Source organism: Bidens hawaiensis, unplaced genomic scaffold, assembly GCF_021521415.1.
Source record: "Bidens hawaiensis isolate Kalapana, Puna unplaced genomic scaffold, B.hawaiensis_p1.1 tig00054790_1, whole genome shotgun sequence".
Classification (NCBI taxonomy): domain Eukaryota; kingdom Viridiplantae; phylum Streptophyta; class Magnoliopsida; order Asterales; family Asteraceae; genus Bidens; species Bidens hawaiensis.
This window is the reverse complement of record NW_027499862.1, coordinates 23,447-39,766: the sequence shown is the minus strand read 5'-3', so window position 1 is coordinate 39,766 and position 16,320 is coordinate 23,447. Positions and strand designations below refer to the sequence as shown.

The following is a 16,320-nucleotide window of genomic DNA, read 5'->3' as shown; positions in this document are numbered from 1 at the left end:
ATGAGGTTAAGAAATGTTTATAACATAATCATGTCCCTAATCTTAAAATCATGTCATGCTTAAATTAGAATAAAAAATATAAAAAAGATGGCTAATTAAACTCTACAACCGCATATCGCACGCTCTCATGTCCGTTTCTCTCTTTCCGGCTTGCCCTTCGTCTTTCGTCATATTCTCCTTCAAGGTCATGGTCATCTTTTTTGTTGGTCAATTCTAAAAGTAGTTGCTCTCTTTCTAGCCTACACATACATACATTGTTTTTTACCATAACAAACACTGCACATACATATATTGTTTTGACTACACAACACATGCATAGACTACCACATACGCATACTACTGATACATGTTGTTTCACCTGCATATGTTGTTTGACCTGCTACTGTTTTAGCCTGCTGTTGTTTTGGCCTGTAGCTGTTGACCTGCTTTTGTTAACCTGTTGTTGTTAACTAAAGGAGATGGATGACATATGAATCATCTAACACAAACTGATCTATCGTTTGCCTACAAGTAACGGTTTAGCCTAAACACCCACATATAAGAAACCATAAGAGAGGAGGTTACCTATTCAGCTATCAAATATCTTTAGCATCTCTTGCAACACGAACTTATGTAGGCAACGTTTCCTTAATTATTTTAGTCACTGTAGCTGCATATAAATAAAAATTTCCATTAGCTAAAACTACTAATAAATAATGTTTGTATAAACATAAGTTTATGTTAATGATGTTTGTATATGGGTTTTAAACGGGTCGTGTTCGCAGGTTGATTCAACCTGTCACAAACCCAAATATTTGATACGAACCCGAAGTGACACGTGAATAACCGTGGCCCCACAATTATAAGCTGCACAACATCAAGATTTATAAAAAAAACACTTATACCCTTCAAGAAGCCAGAATCATATAATTCATTGTCACAAAAGCGATTCAAATTAAGGCAGTGGAGTAAATGAGGGTTCAGGACCTTGACAGCACTGAGAACATTCTTTTCTTGAGGTCTTAACCCAACAAGAACAGTAATATATGACCGATTACCCTTGGACCTCAAAGTGACCCACTTAAAACATATGACCCTGAACCTCAAACTGAAAAGAAAAAAAAGGAAAAAACATAGTTGGATTAATTGAATAATAATAATAATAATAAGATTCCTACTGCCCCATTCAATATATATATAGGTTAAATTTCTTAATTTACCCATGACGGTGATTGCACAGTAACCGTTCGATTGAAAAAAGAAGAAAAGATTGAAGGGATTCACGCTGACTGCAACATATGAAAACAAACGATTGAGACTGATCAAACACATGATTCAACAAAATTGACAGTGCCAGTGAATTATGAATTTTGTTCACCGATTGAGACTAATAATAAACGTACCTGTATAAAATTGAAGGGATTTGTTAAACGATAGAGAGAGTGCCGAAGAATTGTTAATTTTATAAACACTCATCATTCAGAGAGTCCGTTCAATCTTGAAACTGATGTATTGATTAAACCTGCGAATTTATTTCACCGGCAAGTGGAAAGTCCGGCCAACATTTAATATATTATATTAAGTGTAAGTGAGAGAAAGAGAAGTTAAAAGGTCTCTTATATGCATTATAATGTACTAGTAGATAGCGGGGATACAATAGGGATGTGTTCGGGATGAGGTTGTTTTGCGGTGCGGGGGTGATGATTCGGTGAGTAAGGTGGTTTGATTATTTGGAAAATTAACTTTTAGTTGCATCACTAATATTAACATTAAAAAATTGCCATTAATATTATGTATACAACCATTTGATATAATAATGATGCTATTTAAATATATAAAATATAATTGAAACTATAAGATAGAAATGACCAAACCGAATCCAAACATGAACCATCGCATTTTTTATTTTTGTTCGTTCGTTTGGGTTCGGTCTAGTTGTGAGCCAATAAGTACTAATAAATGGTTTGCAACATTTTAATGAGTGACCACATATACATTGCGGACGTTAGTAACGTAACATAATAACATAAGCATGGGTTTGACTTTTTGACTTATATACATAATGACATAACTAACTGCCCCTGCAGGTAGAGAATGAGAAAGGTGAAAGCAACAAAGGAACAAGAAAATATTCCAATTTTTGGGACTCTTTAACCACAAACACAATCAAGACAAACGGAAAGAAACTGTTTGGATTGTATTTTCCAGTATTGAAAGTTATTCGGTACACACCAGGGCTCAAATCATTGACCATTTCCATCAGTTGACCACTTCTTCCATCTTAGTTTGTAACTGATGAACCTTGTATAATCCTGTAATCCACTTGTCTTTATCCGAGTCACCAAACACCGGGCCATGCTGCTTCTTGTTGTACATTTCTAACAGGACTTCAACTCCTACAGTAGGACACCTATGGGCTACATCTAGTATATGGGTTGTGATGGGTGTGCGGGACCGTGCAGTTGTCGGAGATGATATTGCATCAGAAGATATTAGTGGAGCGGTTATATGCCCACCTAAAACATTCACCCTACCTTCTACATTAAAAAGATCAACATTAGTGTAAAAAGTAAACAGTTTTTTATTATGTATCAGCTAAACAATGTAAGGGCTTTATGATTCTTTGTACTAATGTTTAAGACTAAAAGGAAATAACATCATTTTGTGAAGTAAAAATGTAAAATAAGTAAATAACCTTTTGCTTTAGTGACATCACTTGCTAGGGGCTGAAAAGCATAAACTTGTATGTTTGAGAAAAGCTTTTGAAGACGTCACTTGGTTATTTTCATTTTCTCTTGAGCGGCATTCTCAAACTCAGCAATCGGCCTGTTTGAAAATCGTCTCTACAAAAATAGCATAACATACTAACATCAGTCAGTATGTAGCATAACTTGAAAAGAAAATTAGCATATATTCATATGTGAAGCTGTAACTACGTTCACAAAAATGTTACAATAAATTGCTAACCTGATATGGATTTTAATTTAGAATATTTCCACAAAAGAACATGAACATGCAGCGCTAAATATGTGCTAAGCAGCAACTTCATAGACATGTCTGTAGTTGTTGCCTGTCCAAAGAATCCGTCTTAAAATTAAACTTGTGAAATTCATGATATCATAATCAAATATACATGACTAAACAAAACATAGATACTTAAGTAGTAATGAATCACTAAACTAAACTTTGGAAAAAAATAAGTAAAAGACAAAAACAATATAAAATCTAGTCCTCTACCAGAGGCGGTTCACCGGGTCAAATGGAGGTGATTCAAATAGATTCAGTCTGAGAAGTTATGTAGTCGGTTTCCTGTTCGACCAACTGGCCCGTTTCTGAAAATAGTGCTTATCAATGCAGATGTAGAGGAATGTTAAATACAAAACTATTTCATATAAAGAATTAAGAGAAACGGATAGACATTTAGCTGAATACAAACCCCACCAATGAACACCCATCAAACATCTTATTAAAATTCAGGTTTTTCTGGTTTTAAACCGAACCAATTAAAATTCAGGTTTTACCAACTTTGAATTAGATTCGGTTTTCGGTGTCAACTGGAAAAATATTCAAACAATAGAAACCAAAACCCGAACCATGATCACCCCCATTTGAAAATTAACACTTAACTTGTTAGTAACAGATTATTTGTTCTGTTCTGTTCTGTTCTGTTCTGGTACGAGGACTTAACTGAACTTCCAGTTTTGCTGCTCTTATGTTTCTAAAATGAACCCGCTAAACCAAACAAGAAGCAAAAGTTACCTGACCGGCATTACTTACCTGCCCATAACTATGCAAGATCCCGTGTCCTGTATCTTTTAACGAGTATATATCCCGTGTCCTGCATCAACTTACTGATGCAGAAGCAAGGTGTATAAGCCAAGTACTTTGGCCCTGTAAAATTTGAAAAAGTATTAATAATATCACGAAATATTAAGAAATATTTTTCGGTTTTATAGCATTATATTACTCTCAAAATCACAAAGCAGTAAAAATCAGACCTCTTTATCTTTATAGTGTTTAACCAAACCAAAATAACCGATTTTTCAAAATAAATAAATAAATAACCAGTGGTAACAAATTTGGTGCGTTTTTCAGTTCGATTGATTAAGTTTTGGTTCGATCAATTTGGTTTTATGCACACTCCGAAGTTGATGTTACAATTAAGGTCTACATTCTTAAAAATTCAAAGGACTACTTGAATGCAACTTGAAGAACAAAAACTAAAGTTTAGTACATGAATTCACAATAAAAAAGAATTTCAATTTAAAAAATAATAATAAAAACTATTGTGAAATTCAATAGTGAAGCAAAGTTGTTTTTCAAGTAATCCTCTGCTTTTTGTTATTAGTTTCAAGTAGTCCTCTTGCATAAAACATCTCTGACGGAGTCCTAATCTCAATATCGGTATCTGCCCGTGTTCTGCATCAATATAAAATGTTTGACTCTGGTCAACACGGTTTAATAATTTGTATCCAATATTAAAAATAATACATATCATAAGTTTAATAGCATTACCTGTAGATAGCAAGATATGCTAATCATTTGGTTTAATAATTCTTATGTTATTTGAAAACGCGTTAAGCGGTTAAATCATATAACCGATCAACCCGCCTTAAAAGATTACATATCCGAAATCCGAATCTGCAATTCAAATTCGATTAATAACCGAAGCGGAAACCAAGATCACAACTCAAATCGATTCTTTTGGTTACAGATACAAATTGATTAACAGATTTTGTTTGGTTTTCGGTTTTCTTTGCCTCTAACTATTTTTATGTGAAGTTAAATAAAATCAAAACACGAAAGATTGCATACAAATGAAATTAAAACCGTAACATACTGAAGAAACACTAAGTGAACCCTGGACAGATTATAGATAATCTGGGGGTTAAGTAATGTTTCCCACGGATGAGATCTAGCTGAGAAGGCTGTTCTTTAGGAGACCTGCAAAACAAACACCGTAAGCTCGTCACTGAGAAGGGGGGGGTTCCTCCTTGTGACCACCCTCCGGCGTGAGAATCAGACTAGGTTGCTCTGAATATAAGAGTATATTAAGAGATTGCTAGATAAGATTGAGATATCAGATGCCCTTACCATTCCAAGATGTTGGAGTATTTATAGCCGAATGTAGGTTTCCTAGAAGGTACAGCCGGCTGAATAGTATTCCTGTTCTACCAACAGTGGATTATGCATAGGCCATACTGGTTGGTGGATAGGTTACGGCCAACAGTAACAAAGTCGGCTGCACTATTCCACCAACTGTAGATTATGCACGTCCCACCTACTGTGGATTATACGCAGGCCATGCTGGTTGGTGAATAGGTTACGGCCAACAGTAACACTATTCTACCAACTGTAGGCTACGCATGCCCCTCAGTAAGAGTTGGTGAGTAGGCAGCGGCTAATAGTGACAAACAGTACTAGAGGGTGCTCCTCCTCGTACTGTTGTCGGTGAGCTGTCACCCTGTGATTGGTTCATGGGTTGTTCTGGTCAGATTGTCTGTCCTATCCATACCTTGGTAGGTATAGTACAAAAGATCTTTCAGAATCATACGGACTGGCTCATTTTGGCGGGATTGTTCCCGCCTTGCTCATTCCTTCATGTGACTACTGAAGTAACTATTGCCTTGTGCGTGTAGCCCTGCTGTCTGCGGGTAGCCTTCCCTGATGGCTTGTATCCGCAACTGCGGGAACAGGCGGGGTACTTCACCATTGGGAGGCTTTCCCTGCGTGTACAGCTTGCGTACTGCGCGTAAGATTCTATGAGCATGGTGGGTCCTGCGGGGGCAGATGGCCTTTGCGCAGACGTCCCTGTTCAAGGTGAGTCTTGCGGGACCAACTGGTCTCTGCTGGGACCTACCTCTTCAAGTCCCCCCAGTCCAATGTTCTTCTCATGAATGTTTAATAAAGTGAGGTGAACTTTTGGACTTTAAGCAAGGGGTTTTGAAAAGGGTTTTTAGTTTTAAGGTTCTCCGTGGGGATTCTTCCCGCGGGTTTCCTAATGTCACTTGCAAAAATTCCCGATTTTTTTGCTTGATCTTTGGGTATGATGCGGGTAGGTATGTAACCTTCTCGCAAGTCAGGAGCGTTGAGTCTCACTTGTGTGGATTCTCCTTGAGGTTTTAGTGGTTTTGAACATAGTGATCAATTATGTTTAAACCACCAATTCCATCCTGGAGCCTCAAACAATGTAGTTCTCGACGTTCCCGCTATGCGGGGATGTTATTTCCGTTTCCGCAAGCATTGCCCAGAAGATCCTTCTTGGTTTCAATTCCCTGCGGAGCGCTAGGTATGTGAAGGGTTTTGCCTTAACACTGTACCCGCGCTCGTCTTACGGTTACTTTACTTTCAAGGTACCCCTGGCGTCAATTCCCTGCGGGTGCTAGGTATGTGAAGGGTTCTGCGTTAACACTGTACCCGCACCCGTCTTATAGTTACTTTGTTGCCGGGGTATTCTTGGCTTCAATTCCCTGCGGGTGCTAGGTATGTGAAGGGTTTTGCCTTAACACTGTACCCGCATCCGTCTTATGGTTACTTGGTTGCCGAGGTAAGGGGTATTTTCCCGCTTACTTTTGAATCTTTTTGAATTTTGAATTTTGAAATTCGAAAGGTTGGTGAGGATAAGAACAGTCCAAACATCTGAAACGTCGTGCGACGGTTTCTTCTGACTGTGTCAGGACGTGCAGGAAGTTATGGTGACGTGACAGTACATGGTCATTCCAGACGCTTTTTCAGGCGCGTGGGCGCGATTTTTCGGGCGCGTGGCCGCGAAATTACTGGCACGCGTCCTTTTGACAGCTGTTGCCAGCCTGCTTTTTGCCACGCGTCATAGTTTCATTGCACCCTCGATTTCTCTCTCCTCCGCATTAAATTCACCGCATTAATTGCGATTAGTATATAAAGGGGGAGAGGGTCCTTTGTAATTCACACCTTCACCCTTCTCTTCTTCTTCTTAGCGATTTCCGGCAAATACTCCCCTTTTCAGGCAAGCATTTTCCCGAAATCGCTTTCTTTCTGCAAGATGTCTTCCCATGATCTCGAGTCCACCACCGATGACAGGAGTACTGCTGGTGAGTGCCAGTGTGCTCTGCCCGGCGATCAGTACCGGTATGTTGTTAGGAAGTTCATGCTCGATCCTTTCGAGCCTGAGTTTCCTGAACCCCATCAGACCGTGTACGATGCCCCCAGAGGCAAGATCGGGGTTTATGCAGCATTCTTTGTCTATGGGAATCTTAGGTTCCCATTGACAAAGTTTGTTTACCGTGTCCTTGAGAGGCACGGTGTTCATCTGACCGAGTTGCACCCCATGGCGATCGCCAAGATTCGCCATTTCGAGTGGGTGTGCCGGATTCTGGGCATTGAGCCCTATGTGGACCGCCTGATGACCTTCTATACTTGGAGGTGCATCCAGGGGTGGTACACCCTGACAACCCGGATCAAGGGTTTGAAGATTTGGGCGACCGAGCGCAGTCTCCGATCGTGGAAGCGGGAGTTCTTCTACATTTCTGCCCGCGCCATCCCCATTGCCATGAAGTTTAAAAATGGCCAGGCAATTCCAAGCCACCACGCCACCAACTACCAGGAGGCGGGATGGTTTGCCAAGATATCCCGGGTCCAATCTCCGGTTTACCGGTTTGCGGAGTCCGGGATGGTGATGCTGGGGATGAGCCGGGTATGGAAGGAGGCGTCTCAGGTTCCCATCCTTCTCGAATACGGTTTGAACTCTACTCCTTATGGTATGTCTTGTCTTTCTTGCTGATATGAGTTTGTCTTCTAACTGTTTCTTTTCTTTCAGAGGGGAACAATTTGGAGTCGCTCCTGTACCCGCGGGAAGCTGACGACCCTGTGCGGGTGGGTACTCGTGCTCTTGACGAGAACGAGTTGCCCATCCTGGAGCAAACAGCGGATCGGTTTGTGGAGGTCTATCCGCTGGGCCACGAGATCCTGAGCCACCGGCTGCCAGGTAAGGCGTTATTCTCTCCTCCACCCCTCAGTGCTGTACCCGCTGCTGGAATTCCTGACATCCTGTCTTCTTCTGAGGAATCCGCAGATGGTCCTCCGTTAGTGCGGAAGAAGAGGGCTGCCGGCGGGAAAGGGAAGGAGAAGGCGGCCTCCACAGCCGATCCAGTGCTCCTATCTGACACTGAGTCAGATAGTGAAGAGGTGGCGGGGAACCCCGGTGGTGAGAAGACCACTGTTCCGGAGGCTACGACTGTTACCTCCGGAGAACCAATGACGACGACGGTGACCGGCATCAAGAGACCGGCTCCATCGGGTTCGTCCCCGCCCGTCCGTACGTTCAAGCTCAAGAAAACCCGTAAGTACAACTCTTGGCTTTTATCTTCGTAGTTTAATCCTCAAGTCTTTTAACACTTTTCTTCTTTACGCAGGCGTGGATGTTGGCGCATTCCAGGGTGAGGGGCCGAGTACTACCTCTCCGCCAATGACGGTAGGCTTGGTCAGCCTACCTGAGGCGTCGACCCAGGCGCCTGCGCCTGCTACCGCTGGTTCAGTTGCTCATTCTGAGCCGACTGTTCCAGCCGAGATGACGTCACCGCCGGCTGTGAGTGCGATTTTTACAGCATCCTTCACAGAGCCGGCGGTTACTTTTGCTGCTTCTTCCGCGGCGGCGACCGCGGCGGACACCATGCCTCCGCCATCGACTGCGGCGGAAACCATGCCGCCCCCGCCATCGGCTTCGACGGCCGAACCTTCAGGTACGCGCGGGGCTTCTTGCCAATCTTTGTTACCTTCCCATCTGCCTGACCTTTTGGATGGATTTCCCTTAGGTTCAGGTGATGGGTTCGGTGGTTATCGGCCAGTGATCGACCCTACAGGTGCGTAGGGTTCTTTTGGCCTTTTTGTATTTTTTATCATCTTTTCCTAACTGCTTTGTTTCTTTTGCAGTGTCGGATTCCAATGAAGTGTATGTTCCAAGATGGAACATACGCCGAGGAACAACCCTTCGTACCCCTGTGGAGTGCGTGGAATGGGCTCGCCACGCTGCTCCCCATGGTGCGTTGGGGGAAGCCATGGCTAGCTACCAGGAGGGTAGGCTAACCAACGAGCTTCGGGTTCTCCAAGCCCGGATGCAGCCGCGCGTCGAGCTGCTTTGTCGTGAAAACGACAAGTTGAAAGCAGCTCGCGCCAAAGAAATATCTCAAGCGCGGGCTTTTCGGGAGGAGAACTAAAAGCTGTCCGCAGCTGCTACGGAGAAGGAGAAGGCCTTCAAGGCCCTCGAGGTTGAGGTTCAAGCGCGACTCGAGGCCCGCTCCAAGGCTGCCCAAGCTGTTAACGAACAGCTTCGGCTAGCTAAGGAGACTGCGAGGAACGCAACCGAGAGGGCCACCAAGGCTGAAGCCGTTGCTGAGCCTTTACGCGTGGAGAATGAGGAGCTCAAGGCCAAATTAGAGGCTCTCCAACGTGCTCATGATGCCTTGGCGATGGAAGATGCCAAGAAGCTCCAGGAGATCTTGGACCAGAGGGGCGTGCTTGACCATACCGAGCGGAAGCTTAAGGGCGTCGAAGAGGCTGCCGCAAAGGAAGTTCTACTTGCCAACCTTAACAAAAGCGAAGCCGAACGCGCCTGCACCCAAGCTCAAGCCGCCCTTAAAGAAGCTCTGGTTGCCAAGGAATGGCTTCTTCGAGAAGCGTTGTCTCAGGTATGTCTATCTTCATGTCTTCACGCTTTTCTTTGTAGATAGGGTGCTGACACTTGTATATTTTCTTATGTAGGTTGTGCATCGGGTCTTCTCAGAGACATCCTACGACGATGCAATGAGCGCAGCCCTCAACGCTTCTCACGAGGATGGGGAACGGGTCGCCTTCCTGCTTGGTCTAGGGTTTGTTGAGAAAGGCGTCCCGCCATCCAACTTCCCTTTGTACAATGTAGATACCGAAGCCATATATGACCAAGCAGTAAATCAATACGCCGCCTTCCCGCATCCGGTGGTGGAGAAGGTGAATGAAATTGCTGCTGCTGATGACGGGCTACCTATCCTTAAGGCTTACCTTGAACAGCCACGCTCTACTGACGGCGCTGGTCCAAGTGGAAGTGGCCCTGAAGCCTGATCCTGAAGATCCCTTCCCGCTACTAGGATAGATTTAGTTTGTATAGATTTACTTTCTTGTAGGCGGGTAGTTACCCGGCCATTCTTGTAACGAATATTTATGAAATGTAAATCTTTGCGCGGCTAAGACCGCTTGATTCATTGGATTCCTTGCTTTATAAACGTTATATGACTTACATACTTAAAGTTTAAATTAGCAATTTTCCAAGTGTTTAGAATAAGTTAACCTTTGAACGTGGTAGATGGGTGTGAAGTTTTGCTTCCTCTTCCGTGATTGTGCGGGTAGGACCGTCACTTGCACGTAGTAGGATGGCTAAACTTTACCATCTGACCTGCGTGTAGGTTTACCTTATTTGAAGATAAGTTAACCTTTGAACGTGGTGGATAATAGGTGTGAAGTTTTGCTTCCTCTTTCGTGATTGTGCGGGTATGACCGTCACTTGCACTTAGTAGGATGGCTAAACTTTACCCATATCTGACCTGCGTGTAGGTTTTCCTCATCTTTTTTTTTTTTTTTTTTTTTTTATGATAACCTTTGAACGTGGTAGATGATAGGTTGAAGTTTTGCTTCCTTGTTCGTGATTGTGCGGGTAAGACCGTCACTTGCACTTACAAGGATGGCTAAACTTTACTTACATCATACCTGCGTGTAGGTTTCCCTTATTAACGTTGTGTTTACGCGGGTTTTTTCCGCCTTCCACACGTAACGACTTACTTCTTCCCGTTTATGCGGTGAATACCGGTATCAGTGGGAAGTTCATAAGTATAAAGGTAAACACATTATGAAAGGAGAATCATTTCCATTAGAAGTGGCTCTAGGCCTTTTCTTTACAAGTTTTGGAATTGATCTACATATAACATTTGCGTAATTGAGCTCCATTCCATGTTCTTGGGATGGGAGTGCCATCGAGCCTTTCGAGCCGGTATGCGCCCTTTCCCAGGACTTCTTTGATAATGTATGGCCCTTCCCAAACCGGGGCCAGCTTTCCCGGGCGCTCTTGGTTTGAAGCCTCGTTGTTACGCAGTATGTAGTCTCCTATCTTGAAGTTGCAGAGTTTTACCCGCGTGTTGTAGTACTTTTGCATTTTTCGTTTGTAGTTCTCTTCACGCACTGCGGCTAAGTCTCTGCGTTCCTCGGTTAGCATAAGATCCAACCGTCTTTCCGCATCATTGTCTTCTGGCTGAATCAAGACCCTTGGCGAGGGTAGACCAATTTCGACCGGGACCATGGCTTCAGTGCCATAAGTGAGGCTGAACGGGGTTTCTCCCGTACTGGCCTTCTTCAGCGTTCTGTTTGCCCAAAGGACGTGCGGAAGCTCGTCCACCCAGCCGGATCTGTGTTCCGATAGCCTCTTCTTGATGCCTTCGACGATGCTCTTATTTTCTCTTTCCACCTCGCCATTACCTTGCGGGTGTGCCACTGAGGTAAAGGTGTGGGTGATTTGAAGTTCTTTTAGCCACTGTTGTAGCTTCTTGTCAGCAAAGTTGGTGCCGTTATCGCTCACCAAATTCTGTGGAAGTCCAAAACGACAAATAATAAATTCCCAAATAAATTTTTTGATATGTTTCGCTGTTGTTTGGGCTAAAGGTTTTGCTTCTATCCACTTGGTGAAGTAGTCGATGGCTACCACTAGGAACTGAACATTTCCTGCTGCTGTAGGAAATGGGCCTGTCACATCGATGGCCCACTTCTGAAATGGCCATGAAGAAGTGACTGGAACAAGTTCATTCTTCGGGCGGTGCGTGTTGGGTGCGTAAAGCTGGCAAGACCTGCATTTTCTGATGTATGCCAGTGCATCCGTATGCATCCCCGGCCAAAAGTATCCCGCGTTGTTTAGCTTGGCTACAACAGCGCGAGGACCTGCGTGTACTCCACAGATGCCTTCGTGTACTTCCCTTAGGAGGTAGTCAGCATCTTGGTTGTCCACGCATCTCAAGAGTGGGCCAAGAAAGTTACGTCTGTAAAGGATGTCGTTGACGAGCTGATAATTCAGTGCTTTACAGCGTAGTTTTCTTGCCTGTGTTTTTGACTCAGGTAGTGCTCCTGCTGCAAGGTAATTTATTATTGGTGTCATCCACGTTTCTGTACCGGTTTGGATGACACAAATTTCCTTGTGCGGGACTGATGGTGCTTCGAGGAGTTCAATGCGGATGTCCTTTCCCAAATGGGTGAAGGCTAGTGACGCAAGCTTGCTTAACGCATCCGCAGATTTGTTTTCGCTGCGCTTGACGTGTATGACTTTACAATCATTAAAATCACGCATGAGGGTTTTTGCCTGGGCGAGGTACAGGGCCATTGTGTCGTTCACAGCCGTGTACGTCCCATTTATTTGGTTGGCCACCAGCATGGAATCCACGTGGGCTTCCAAGTTTTTCACTCCCATCTTACGCGCAATTCTCAAACCGGCCAAGAATGCTTCGTATTCGGCTTCGTTATTCGTACTTGGAAAATCCAACCGAATAGCGTAAGTATATTCTTGGCCTGCTGGGTTGGTTAATTTTAACCCTGCGCCTGAACCCTCATTACTGGCTGCTCCATCAGTGTAGAGTCGCCAGACATCATTGATGTCCTGTGCTGGGGAGGGTTGAGCCTCCTCCTGGCACTCTTTCTCCCGCGAAGCGGGGACTTCTGCAATAAAATCGGCCAGGACCTGGCCCTTTATGGCTGGTCTTGGCTTGTACTTAATTGCATATTCTCCCAATTCAATTGCCCATTTGGCTAGACGTCCCGATAATTCGGGTTTGCCTAGAACGTTTGAGAGTTTGAAGTTGGTGAGAATGGTGATTGGGTGGCCCTGGAAATATCGTCTTAACCTGCGTGAAGCGTGTATAAGTGCTAAGACCAATTTTTCGAGGGTAGAGTACCGGGTTTCTACGTCTGTTAGTACACGGCTAACATAATAGATTGGCATCTGGATGCCTTTTCGTTCTATTAGCAAGACGGCGCCGGTTGCTCTATCTGTTGCGGAAAGGTATAGGATTAACTCCTCTCCCGCTTGTGGTGCTGTAAGTGTTGGGAGTTCGATCAGGCGTGACCGAATCTCCTGAAGAGCTGCTTCCGCTTCCGGTGTCCAGCGGAAGTGCGTTTTCTTTAAGCAGTTTCTCAATGTTGACACGAAAGGAAACGACTTATCCGCATGGTTTGCCAAAAAGCGATTAAGTGCGACTAGTCGTCCATTCAGTGTCTGAGCCTGTTTGATGGTGGTAGGTGATTCCATTTTAATAATGGCTTCGACCTTTTCAGGGTTCGCTCTGAAGCCATCTTTAGTAACAATGACTCCCAAGAACTTCCCTTCTTCCATCCCAAATGAACACTTGCTCGGGTTGAGCTTCATGTTTATCTTTCTGAGCGTGTTGAAAGTTTCTTCAATGTCTTTCAACATCGCTTCTGGCTCGGGGCTTTTGATGACCAAATCATCCATATAGACTTCCAAGTTTCTCCCGATTTGGGCATGAAACTCTTTGTCCATCAGTCGTTGGTACGTGGACCCTGCATTCTTAAGTCCGAATGGCATCATTTTATAACAAAATGTACCATCGGGCGTCCGAAATGCGGTTTTGTCCTGGTCATCTACGGCCATGTGGATTTGATGGTACCCCTTATACGCATCCAAGAAGCATTTAAGGCGAAATGGTACCAACGAATCCACCTTAAGATCAATTTCTGGTAACGGATAACAATCTTTGGGGCATGCTTTGTTCAAATCTTTGAAATCTATGCACATGCGCCATTGTTTGTCATTCTTCGGTACCATTACGGGATTTGCAACCCATGTTTGATATCTGCTAACGCGTACGATGCCTGCGTCAAGGAGTTCCTTGACTTGGGTTCTACACGCGTTAGTTTGTTCAGGCCCCATTACTCTGCGCTTTTGTACGACTGGCGTAATAGCCGGATCGCACTTGAGCTTATGCTCCGCCTTACTTCGGGGTACACCAGTCATGTCAGCTGGTGCCCACGCAAAGATGTCAGCTTTTTTCTGCAGTAAGCGTTTGAGTAGGGTGCGGGTGGGATCAACGATTGTTGGTCCAATGGTAACGGCCTGGTCGGGGTGTTTGCCATTGAAGGCCCATTTTTCCGGTTCGGTGATGGTTGGTTTAGCCTTTTTCGGTTTGGGTTTAGATGAGACAGATGCGATGCATACCTGGGGAATGCCAGTGATCATCGCTACACCCTCAGCTGTTGGCCATCCCATCATGCCGTGGACTGAAGATACCACGGCGTTGAATCTTGCCATCCCGTCTCTTCCGAATAGGATGTCGTACGTGTGGTGTGGCTTTTTCATCACGACAAAATCCACGTCTTCTGTGCGTGAATGATTCCCATCAGTAAGAGTAACGGGGAAAGATAGGATACCCAGGGGGTTTCTGTACTGCCGTCAAACCCTTCCATTGAAGCGTAGACCGTTTCCAAGCGTTCTTTGTCTTCATCATCCAGCTTATCAAAGAACTGCCTGTACATCACTGTCGACGAAGCGCCGTTGTCAGCAAGAGTGCGGGAAGTGATGTAATGCCCCAGCTGGCTTCTGATGACGATGGGGCCTTCTTTGCTGGGGCCTCCTGGCACTCGCGGGAAGCGCACCTCAGCTTCCTTCCACGCGCATGGTTCTGTCACTCGTCTTTTTCTTCCTCTGACCTTGCCATGAACCATGTTGATGCTGATGTCGACGGGCTTTCGTCCGTTACCTCTGTACCGGTTGTCATTCCTTCCTCCCTTCCTGATTGATGCCACGAGATGTGCAAGTCTTCCATCCTTGACAAATGTCTCAATAATATCCTTCAAGGATGTGCACTCTTCAGTACCATGACCCTTTGTCCCGTGGAAATCACAGGATTTGCTTTGATCCGCATTAGGTTTCTGCCGGATCAATGGGGCTTTTGGCCATGGCAATTTTTCCGTGGCAAATATCTCCGTGACGCTCTTCGTGAGTGGCGTCCACCAGTGTTTTCGGTTTGAAGGGTGTGTGTTGTCCCTTCCGCCAACAAGAGGGCGAGAGCTGGATGAGGTGTCAAAGTTTACCCTTGATATATCCTTATCATTATTCAAAATCAAGGAGTGACACAAAACACTTAAAACTAAGGTCCTTTTATCCTTGTTCAAGTTCAAAGCATACACTAAATAATAAGTGAACTGGTTCATACAAACACACACACTACACAAATAATAAGTGAAATCGGCATTCTTTATACCTCTAGTATATCTTAGTCATTAGTAAGAAAGAGATCCACGCCTATGTTTGCAGCAACTAAACCAGGTAGTGATGTTCCTGCACCAAGTGGAAAATTTAACATCATGTTATGATGCTAACTTTAAGAAAGTGATAGTTGCAAACACAATATATGATAACAAATATTCATATATATTCCCATATACGAGCATGCAAAACTTCAAGAAAACATAGATAGATAGGTCGCTGATATAAACCAGTGTAAGAAAGTTAAACAAACTACTGATACAAAGAAATCAACCACAATCTAAAGGCAACCTAAACCGTAAACCACATTACAGTTTCATGAACTCAAAATCCCAAATATTGAAATACAAAATTCAATCAAATGTACCAAAAACACAGATACCCACACCTATAATCACCATATCTGTAAGTGGTGACCGCCTGGAGTTAATGGCCCTCCTTAGATCAATCTGCAATCAATAACAGAATACATAAAAGGTAATTAATTACCAAAATAGGATTGAATACTGGTGTAAGATCACAAACCTGGACCGATTGGAGGGATTATATGACCGACAAGTAGTTTTGATTATAATTGAGCATGTATCGACTGAAGATCCAGTGAGCAAGAGAGAGAATTGTGAATAGATGATTGAAACGATGTTGAAACCGATCATTTATAAAAGATTTTAACAAATTAACAATTAAACGGGCAATTAAAACAATTGAAGGAACAATTAAAGTCGCCGGAGGATAACATGTAACGGAAGGATTGACGGGATGAAGTCATCGGTGAAGAGGGAACAATTAATATTATGGCGTCTTGTAATAGATATTATATATTATAACTACTACTTTAAATATTTATATATTTGTATTTTATTTATTCGAATAACTATAAGTATATTTTATATTAAAATTAATTAATATAATTATTACTTTATAAAATTTGATTATATACTTATCATATCAAGTAATCAAGGGTAATTTTATAAATAATAAAAATAATGATTTTATTAGTATGATAGGCAATAATATTAATCCTTGCAATAATAAACACTATAGAAATCAATCGTTTAAATCCAAAATATTATAAA

General features: G+C 43.4%; 1 long non-coding RNA gene and 1 pseudogene across 2 annotated transcripts; both read right to left on the bottom strand.

The window, feature by feature from the left end:
* Positions 1 to 1,632: 1,632 nt before the first annotated feature.
* Positions 1,633 to 3,034, bottom strand: LOC143600693 (uric acid degradation bifunctional protein TTL pseudogene; annotated as a pseudogene). The gene is made up of 3 exons (XR_013147523.1): positions 2,987 to 3,034; positions 2,675 to 2,822; positions 1,633 to 2,516 (listed from the first exon to the last, which is right to left on the bottom strand). The product of XR_013147523.1 is annotated as a uric acid degradation bifunctional protein TTL pseudogene (transcript).
* A 12,105-nt stretch (positions 3,035 to 15,139) lies between these two features.
* LOC143600692 (uncharacterized) lies at positions 15,140 to 15,972 on the bottom strand. Its single transcript, XR_013147522.1, has 3 exons — positions 15,770 to 15,972; positions 15,633 to 15,693; positions 15,140 to 15,316 (listed from the first exon to the last, which is right to left on the bottom strand). It is a non-coding gene; the product is annotated as an uncharacterized LOC143600692 (long non-coding RNA).
* Between the last annotated feature and the right edge of the window lie 348 nt (positions 15,973 to 16,320).